The sequence below is a fragment of the Tupaia chinensis genome, unplaced genomic scaffold (genome assembly GCF_000334495.1).
Source record: "Tupaia chinensis unplaced genomic scaffold, TupChi_1.0 Scaffold000182_1, whole genome shotgun sequence".
Taxonomy (NCBI): Eukaryota; Metazoa; Chordata; class Mammalia; order Scandentia; family Tupaiidae; genus Tupaia; species Tupaia belangeri.
In genome coordinates, this window is record NW_006159657.1 from 3169669 (window position 1) to 3179524 (window position 9856).

The window sequence follows — 9856 nt, forward strand, 5'->3', positions numbered from 1 at the left end:
TCAGAATACGGGTCTAAAAATATTTTTTTTTTCCTTCATTTGGGTATAGACTCAGAAATGGAATTACTCATGAGCTTCCTCCTCAGTTCAGCTGGACCGTGCCCTGCTAAAGTTCCAAGTCCACTTATCAAACCTGTGTATGGTATTGCCTGCTTCCTTGACTGTTTCTCCCTGTCAAAGGTTTGGGACTGGTCCATTTTTGCTCATCCTTGTAGCTTCAGTGTTTTACATGGTTTAGGCCACCAAAGGACTCTGTTCAAAATGGTGATCTGAGGAACTCTGACACACTGCTCATCTTTTTGAAAGTTGAACCACTACCTTCTACTGTCTGTGTACATCTCCATGGTCAGTTGGCAGAAGATGATATTAATATACATCTATAAATTTAGTGAAACCAACTTCCTTTATCATCAGTGGGGATTTTAAAAAATGGTTGATTGCACTTAGCTCAAAGTAGCATTTATATTTTACTTCACTGGGTCACCTTGGGCAACAATTTCATTTCTGTAGAAAATTAATTTTAGAGGAAGCTGCATGCTCCAGGAGAACCCTGGGCCCATCCTTTCGATTGTGAGGGGAAGTCCACTCCCCACACCCTCCATCCTTATAATGCTTTCAGTTCCCTCTTAGTGTTTCTCTGTTGTATTCATGAGCTTGCAGATCAGCTGCTTCTGGTGAAAGAGTCCTTGAAAGGATGTTTATCAAAGGTGCAGGAAAATACAGAGCTCTTTCCAGGGTGACCCAACTGGTCAACTGCTGGCAGAGAATGGCTGGCCTCTGGAATGGAGCTAATGGCTGGATAACTAGGTGTTAACTCATGGGCCATCAGATTACAACAAACCCACAGGGTCCTAGGGAAGGTTCTTGATAACTGGGATGCAGAGGGCTAGAGTCACTGGCTGTTACTAAGGGCCAGCCAGCAGTCTGCCAAGTCTGTTTACGAAGTGGTGGAGGTATTACTGGTTAATATTAAGTGGTCAAAGATAGCCTCTTTAGGGAGACACTTGAATAGAGATCTAAGAAAGTGATGGAATTAGACATACTGTTAAGAGAAGGAATTCCAAGCAGTCCAAGTTCAAAAGCCTGCAACAGTCAGTTCTCTGTTCGTTCTCAAATTTATACTCTGCTCTTCCTCCACATGCTCTTTTTCCCAGGCTCCATCACCCATTGGCTTGCAGTGTGGATTGGCCAATGGGAGGTGGAGATGAGTGCTGAGAAGTTGGAAGGAAGCGTGAAGATAGAGCATTTCTCCCTTTTACCCCTGCTCTAGGTGGCATTTCCAACAGGGGTTGTTCTTCCTGCATGGTGCCATGGAGGTCCCATAGGCACTGTCGGTTAGACCTTCAACTTTCCTCCTACATGCATCTGCCACAGTCGAGCTGTTTCTTGGCAGCCTGGAAAATACCACCTCTTCTTTTGTTCCTCTGGCTCCTGGATGGTTCTGGCTTTTTGATATCAGTAATTTCTAGGTAGTCTTATCTCCTATTTTGCTTTCTAGCCCCTCTAAAATCTCTGTAACAGACTCCCTGTATTAAATCCCCTCAGTTGGACTACTTGGTGTGGGCTGTTTTCGTGGGTTAGTGGGCCTTTGTCAGAACAGGCTTAGCATGTTGGAGGGCCAGGGAGGAGGCCAGTGAGATCACAGCGAGAGAGTGGCAGGGAGAAAGGGACACGGTGAAACCAAGAAGCAGAGGTACATGTGGCAGCTAGGTCACATGTGGTAATTTATCCTTCCCTTTTTTGTTTCATTTTCATGATGTCTATCTACCCCTTTAAGATAATTGGCATTTTGGGGGCCAACAGGTGGTATGGTTAAGGTGCTGGACTCCCACGTGGCTGACTCCAGTTCAAGTCCCAAACCCAGTGGCTTGAAACTTGTACTGGGCTTGTGTGAGTGCCAACATCCTGAGAGGAAAGTGTAGGAGAAGGGATTGTGGCATGGTCATACCCCCCAGGGAGGTGATTTCTTGCTTTCTGTCTCTCTGCCCTTGTCTTTCTGGCAAGTGTATGTGCCCAATAGAAAACAATATCTTGCTCTCTAAAAACAAACAGGGACCAGCAGTTAGCGTAATGGCTATGTTGCTGGACTCCCACGTAGTTAACCGCAGTTTGCTTCCTGGACCCGGTGGCTTAAAACTCACTCTGGGCTCGTGTGCGTGCGTGCCCAAGATCCCGAGAGGAAAATGGAGGAGAAGGGATTGCGGCGTGGCCGGGTTGATTTCTCGCTTTCTCTCTCTCTGTCTCTCTCTGTCTGTCTGGCGAGCACACGCGCCCTATAGCAAAAACCTCTCCAAAACAAACAAACAAACAAAAAACCCCCAAATCAAAAAACAACTTGGCATTTGTTCTGTGTAATCAGTAGACATATTTAGTTTTTGAATTTAAATGTACTGAGATCTGCACAAATAATTTTGTATTTCAGAGTATTGTGAATTTATTAATTCTTTAAAATTTGCCAAGTTTTGTAAAAATGGTAAATTTTATGTTGAGTGATTTTTATCATAATTTGTTTTAAGAGAGATTTTTTTGCTATAGGGCACGTGCGCTTGCCAGAGAGACAGACATGCCCTGCATGGGGGATGGCCATGCTGCAATCCCTTCTCCTCCATTCTCCTCTTGGAATCTTTAGCGTGCATGCACATATGCCCAGTGTGGTTTAAGCCTCTGGGTCTAGGACTCGAACTGTGGTCGACTATGTGAGAGTCCAACAACGTAACCATTATACCATCTGCTGGTCCTGATTTTATCATAATTAAACTGGAAGTGACTAAGTTACTTTTGACAAGTTTAAAATTTTTTTTCCAAATGAAAGGGAGTTTAAGGGTAGAGTTAATTTCAGTTGCAGAGAAATAAAAACAATCCCATCTCCACCTTAAAATAATTAATGTAAAGTGGTGCAGCCACTGTGGAAAATACTTTGGTGATTCTTCATGTTCTAAGTTAAATATACAATTACTGTATAGCCCAGAACCGTCAATCCTTGATACACTTCTAGATACATTTCTAAAATAATTTAAATCAGAGACTCAGATTCTTTATTTTTTGAGAGGTTTTTGCTATGGGACATGTGCGCTTGCCAGAAAGACAGAGAAACAGAAAGCGAGAAATCACCCCCAGGGGGGATGGCCACACCGCAATCCCTTCTTCATTCTCCTCTTGGGATCTTGGGCATACATGTACACATGCCCGGTGTGACTTTAAGCCACTGGATCCAGGCCTCAAACCATGGTCGACTATGTGGGAGTCCAGCGACATGGCCATTACACCAATCACTGGTCCCAAAATACATAACAAGTTTGCATACTTTATATAAGTTTAAACCACACACAGTCTGTGCTTTAGTTTCAGGAGGCACTCTTGAGGCTTATTGGTTGACATGACAAAGCTGAAGCCCCTTTCTGGAAACTCCACTTTGCTCATTCATTTGCGCCTTGCAGTTGGGCTCATCCAGACTGGGATGTGACTGGGATTGGGGAGCACATGTGTTTACCCAGCTCTCAGGCCAGAATATAGAAGAACTTGGTTTATCTTTTGTCCCTGGAATTGTTCATTTCATGTGTGGCTGATTCTGTTAAGTCTTCCTACCTCATTCCATTCCCTTGATTTTCTTGGGTTTAACAGAACCCTTGGTACTGTGATACATCCTCCTCTAGGTAATGGATTGTGAGTGATTAAACCAATCTTAATGTTCCGTTCTCCACTCTCTCAACTCCCTTAAGTGTAGGTAAAATTTATTTCTTCCATGAGCGAAAGAGAGACAGAAGAAGAGAGAGGTGGAGAGGAGATAGGCACCGCTAACAGGGTCTTTATGCCGTTATCCACCTCCAGACTCAGCTAGACCAGGTCATGGACACATATGCCTGGTGGAGGCCCCGGAATGCGAACCTGGGAGCTAGCATCACAGAGCATCATGTTACCACTTTGCCACCGTCTGACCCCTCCCTTGTGGTTTTCTGGGAGTACCTATTCTTGCCTGATAAAAGGGGTGATAGCAGGTGGCGTGGAGGTTAAGGCAGCTGGATCTCACATGGCCAACTTCACAGTGTGAGTCCTGGAACTGTGGCTTGAGAATCACCCAGGCACATGTGCGTGTGTACCCAAAATCCGAGGAAGAGTTGGTAGAGAAAGGATTGCTGTATGGCATACCCCAGGGATGATTACTCACGTTCCCTCTCTCTTTCTCTTTCTTTCTCTGGCAAGCGCATGCACCTTATAGCAAACTAAAAAAAGGTGGGGGTGGGAGAAGAGCAGAGACAGAGCTGCTTTACTTCCTGCACTTTCTTCCTGCTCCGATCGTGGATGTGCTGTCCAGCATTATTATGACAGTCCTCAGACAGCGAGGTAAAGGTCAAAAGACTGGAGACTCTGGCTTTGCAGAACCTTTGAACTAGCTGCTCACCTCCAGACTAATTATGTGAGAAAAAGAAAAAGAAGCCTATCTTTGTTTATAGGGAGCCCAACTCCTTGTTGATTTTTCTGTTTCTTGTTAAGCAGTGGTTTTTTGTTTGTTTGTTTGTTTTGTTTTGTTTTTGAGTAATGCTTTACACTAATGAGACATGTCCCACTTCCTGGCTCTGCAGGACAGGCATTACTCAGTGCCTGGTGTGTTCTCTAAACTCTGCTGGTGACTGTCAGATGACCAAGGAACATACCCTATCTTATTGCATTGTCCCTCTTCTGGTGGCCAGTGACAAAGCCCTGTAGAGTGCTACGCACACACGTGTGCACATGCGTGTGTGTGGGTGCAGGTACGCACAGGAGAGAGGAGGAGAAAAAGTGAAAGAGAAAGGCACTTACTGACTGAAGTAATTTAGAAATCTAGGGGCTGAGCTGAATTCAGAGGCCCAGGGATTCTCCATACCTTCTACTCGCTCTCCCTCTCAGCACAGCTTCCCGGTGGTCAGTGTCTTTCCAGCGGGAGTCTCTGTACATGACGGGGAAAATGACCTTAGCTAGCTCCAGGTTTATATGATCATTAGAGCTCGTACTTCTAGAATAGGAGTCAGCACACTTCTTTAAGGAATCACATAGTTTTTAGTTTAGTTGATTTAGGTTTATTTTATTTTTTTGTCTCTCTTGCTTATGAAAGAGAGAAACAGAGACAGAGAGACAGCACCTCCAACAGGGTCTCAGTGGCTGTGGCCCAGCTCCAGCCTCAGCCAGCTCCAGATCCTGGGCAAGTGTAAGCCTGGGATATTCAGGGAGGTCTTTGGATATACATCCAGACCGCCCACATGGTTCAACCTTGCAGAGCATATCTGCTCCCGCTGTGCCAGCATCCGGCCCCCAGTAGTACCTGTTTTAGACTTTGTGGGCCATGCTGTCTCTGCTGCACTGCTTAGCTTTGCACTGTAGCAGGGGAGCAGCCACAGGCAACACATGGCAGTAGATACGGCTGTGATCCCAGAAAACTCTACTTACAGTAACAGGTGCAAGTGGAATGTGGCCCTCAGGCCATGCTTTGCCATCCTCCATTTCAGAAGAAAAGGCCTTGCCTCCCAGGGTTCTGGTAAAAGTTGGATGGGGGACCTTGTGGTCCTGGCTGGGACTATTGTAAGAACAGTGGGACACTCACTTTGGTCACAAATTTAAAGGAGTCCCAAAAACTCAGTAGATAAGAGGAATAATACATTCATGTAATATAGTTTTAAATTTTTTGTTTAATTTTATTTATTTTATTAACTTTTAATTTTGATCAGAGAAGAACAGGGTGAGAGTGGGAGAGGAGTGAGAAAGCAAGCCACCAGGTTTGGGACTTGAACCACAGTCGCCCATGTGGGAGTCTAGCACCCTTAACCACCACACCACCTGCCAACCTCCCATTCATGTAATATTAAAAAACTGATGCCAGGGACTAGCAGATGGCATGGTGGTTAAGGCACTGGACTCCCACATGGCTGACTATAGTTTGAATCCTGGACCTGGCGGCTTGCTTTCTCACGTTAAGTTTCTTTCTGATGAGTGCACGTACCCTATAGCAAATTAAATAAGCACGTACCCTATAACAAATTAAATAATAATGATAATAAATACAATTCTTTAAAAAAATGAATGTCTCTCTGTGTGTGTGTGTGTGTGTGTGTGTGTGTATATATATATATTTATTTATTTATTTAAGAGTTTTGCTGTAGGGTGCATATGCTTGCTGGAGAGACAGACAGAAAGCAAGAAATTACCCACCCACCCCCACCACCACCACAATCCCTTCTCTTGGGATCTTGGGCATGTGCACCCAACATGAGTTTCTAGCTGCAGGGTCTGGGAATTGAGCTGCGGTCGACCACATGGGAGTCCAGTGATGTAAACATTACACCATCTGCTAGTCCCATGCCAAAATATTCTTGATGGACAAAATATTAACCAACAGGAGAAGAGGCGCTTGTCCTACTGTGGCCAGGCGATTGCCCAGCCAGGTTGCCTGCCCTTTGGCAGAGGCAAAGGCTGGGGAAGTGCTGCAGGGAGGAACCAAATGGAGCCCACTTCCATAGGACAGAGGGGTGCTGTCTTCAGACAAAAGGGGACGGAACCTGTTTGCCAGCTGTAGAGCCTGGCTTTTGGTTCTTGTGTAATCATGATATTAATAGCTCTATTTCATGCACCACCGACTATATGCCAGGTACGTTCATAGTTATGGCTAACAAGTACTGGGTGCACTTCGCACATATTCATCAGTTTTTCTTCATAGCACTTAGAGATAGGAACTGTTCTCATCCTTTTACAGATGAGGAAAACAGAAGACAAAATAAGTAACCCAAGGTCATACGATGCCCAAACTGGAATGTGAGCCAGGGTTTTTGTTTTCCTTGTGGTCTCCAATGTATGAATTCTTAACATCATTGCAGGTTAAGACCTGTTAGAAACTTTGCCAGGAACCTGCTGGTATCAGTCACCCTCTAGTAACAAGTGTTCCTGGTTAATTTACCTCAACACCCGCTTTCTGGTTGTTGTTCTTATTGGCAGTTTACTTTCAGGCCTTGGGAGATCCAGAAGCCCTTACCGGTTTTTGGAATTAACCCCACGTTTCAAAGTACATGCTCACAAATTAAATTATGGACACTGCATATGTTAATTGGCAGGTGAGCTGTGCTTTAAATAGATCACATTAATTCTGGCAGTGCAAGTGGAACCCTGTTGAGATAATTCTTATCATCATCAGCATCTCTCTGACAAGCTTTAAAAGGATTCTGTAGCAGTAAGCAATTTGCAAAATCAAAGGTGAAAACACACTGGGAGGTGTTTATGTGCATTCAAGGTCAGATGGAGGTGATTACATTTTTGAGACAGACAGAGGGCAGGTGAGAATCACTTGATTTGAAACATGCTGATATACAGATGGTTGTATGGGGGTGTTTCAAAATACTTCAATGGCCAGCTGGCCTAGGGCAATGTTCTCCCCTAATTCTGCCCCCTGCTTTCGGAGAGGCAGAGAGTAGAAAGAAGGCTGTCCTGTACAGTGTGTGGTTTAGACCGATCTGACGTGTTTGGGAAGGTTAGTTTGACTTTGAGGGACTGAGACAGAAGGTAATCCTGAGTTAACCGCCCAGTTGGTGGTGTTTCAGTCATTCCTGGGTAGTTTATACTGAAGGATCCCAAAGGGTAGCTTGAATTCACTTTTCTATATATGTGTACGTCTAGATGATGTTGACAGAAAAGGAAAAGAGGAAGCAACATAAATGTTCTCTTCCAAGAAGTTAACTGTTTAGCACAGCATGGTTGAGCTGGGCATTGTGGTCAGAACTTTCCCCCCCTTATCTCCAGTTACCCCAAACACCCAGGTACCCTGGGTACTTCCCTGGCTTGGCTTATTTTATCTGGGAGGAATGCAAGGCCTAGCATGGTCTGGTCGAGTGATTTGCCCTATGGTCATGGTCATTCATTGATGATCTCGTCCCCTCTTTATCCTGCCTATTGGACTGGAAGCCCTGTAGGGACAAGTTCTTGTTGCCTCTACCTGGCAGCTCATAGCCTAGCCCAGGTCATGGCTCAGAGAAAGAATGTGGTTGATCCTAGTTAAGCTAAATTGAAATATTAGAGAAAACATACTAACCTCGGGCCTCCTTTCTGGAGATGCGTGTATTTGCAGTCTTCTGGAAGTGTTGCAGAAAACCAGACACCAAGGAATGGAAAGCAGCACTCAAAGAGATTAGGAGAGCAGTTTATTTGCAGAGGAGTTAGTACTCTAAGTCTCCGGCCTCCATTGGGGGGGTTGGACACCGGTCTTTTATGGGGGAATTAGGGAAGGGGAGGTCTCAGGTTCAGAACCCACCCTATGCAGTGTTAAAGGAAGGAGGCAGAGAAGCAGGAAGACTAATCTGTTCAAGGTACTAATCCACTCAAAGTACTAATCCACCCAAGGTTTTCAGGTTACCCCATAGCTCCAGGGAGGGGCAGTAAGTTTGCTGGAGGGCAGAAACCTTAGACAGCTAGCAGCCCTGAATTATTCATGAATTCAGGGTCTCTCCATATCAGGAGGAGTGGGGTTTAAAGACAATAGGAGTGTTAATCACTCTGGTTACTCTTAGGCAAAGGAGGAGAAGGCAAGTTTCTAGTCATAGAAATTTAACAATTTATTATGGAGGCAGTTCCTCCAAGATGGAGTCTCGCCTGCTTCAGAAGGAAATTTCAGAAACTTTGTCACATTCCCAAAGGGGTTTGTTTCAGCTCTTGGTTTGGAAGCCAGATTTGGCAGTAGAGACTCAGCTTTCTCCAAACCCTGGAATATCGAGCAGTTTTGAACATGTTTGTTTTGAAAAAGGTAGAGTCCCCTCGTTCTGTAAGGCAGGGTGCTTTAGTGGTTTGCAGTTAGCGCCAAGTACACACGCCGTCCTGTACTGGCTGTTTATCACCGGGCAGAGGTGCTTTGTTGTCCAGGCCTCGGACCATCCCCCTCTCCCACAGAACTGGCCCTGGCGGCCATAAGGCCAGAGGTAAAGCGTGTAGTGCAACGACTGGTACATGCTTCGTGCTCCGCAAATAGCAGCTGCTGTTGCTGCTTCTATTGGAGAATGAAACAGTGTTCATGATCCAATTCTAAGTGAAGAAAGTTGGTCACAAAATTGGGTAGGCAGAATTGGCACCATGGAAAAGCCTGTGCACATATGGATAAAAAGGTAGGGTGTGAGGAGATACAGTAGTTCTGAGAATGACTATTTTATGGATAAAAACAAACCTTCCTAGCTTTCTTATAAAGCCTAGAATTTGTTCCTACCCTTAAATCAAGTGATTCAGCATGTGGAAATCTCTCCTAAAGAACTAGGGGGAAAAGAAAAGACAATTATTTATGTATAATGATGTTCATTGCTATATACAGAGAAAATTGGAAGTGTATCATGTTCCCAACAGTAGCAAAATAGCTTGTTTATATTTCCTTGGGAGGTATCAAAAATCATGTTTCAGAGCTGACACGGTAGCCTAGTGATTAAGGGGGCCTGGGCCCACATAGCTGACTGTGCAGTTTGAATCCCAGACCCAGTGGCTTAAAAAACATGCTGGGTGCATGCGTGTCCAAAATTCCAAAAGGATGGAGAAGTGGAAGAGAAGAGATTGTGGCATGATGACTCTCCATGGGGGAGTGCTTTCTGCCTTTCCCTTTCTCTGTCTGGTGAGTGCCCACTGGCAAATTACAAAATAATCATATTTTACAAAGATGTTTAATTATAATAGGAGAGCACTCATGATGTAGACAAGAAAATAAATGAGGATGCAAAATTTTATACATATATACAATCACATTTATACAATATGATATTGTATGATTTTATTATGGCTGTTGTAACAAATGACTGTAAAATTGGCAGGCTTTTTTTTTTTTTTTTTTAGAGTGGTTTTTTTGTATAAGGCGTCAGTCCTCGCCCGA

At 44.5% G+C, this 9856-nt stretch overlaps 1 protein-coding gene across 1 annotated transcript in view; it reads left to right on the forward strand.

Annotated features, from left to right (window-relative positions):
- The window catches only part of SNX29 (sorting nexin 29), a 535094-nt gene that overhangs the window by 28343 nt on the left and 496895 nt on the right, over positions 1 to 9856 (forward strand). The window lies entirely within an intron of this gene.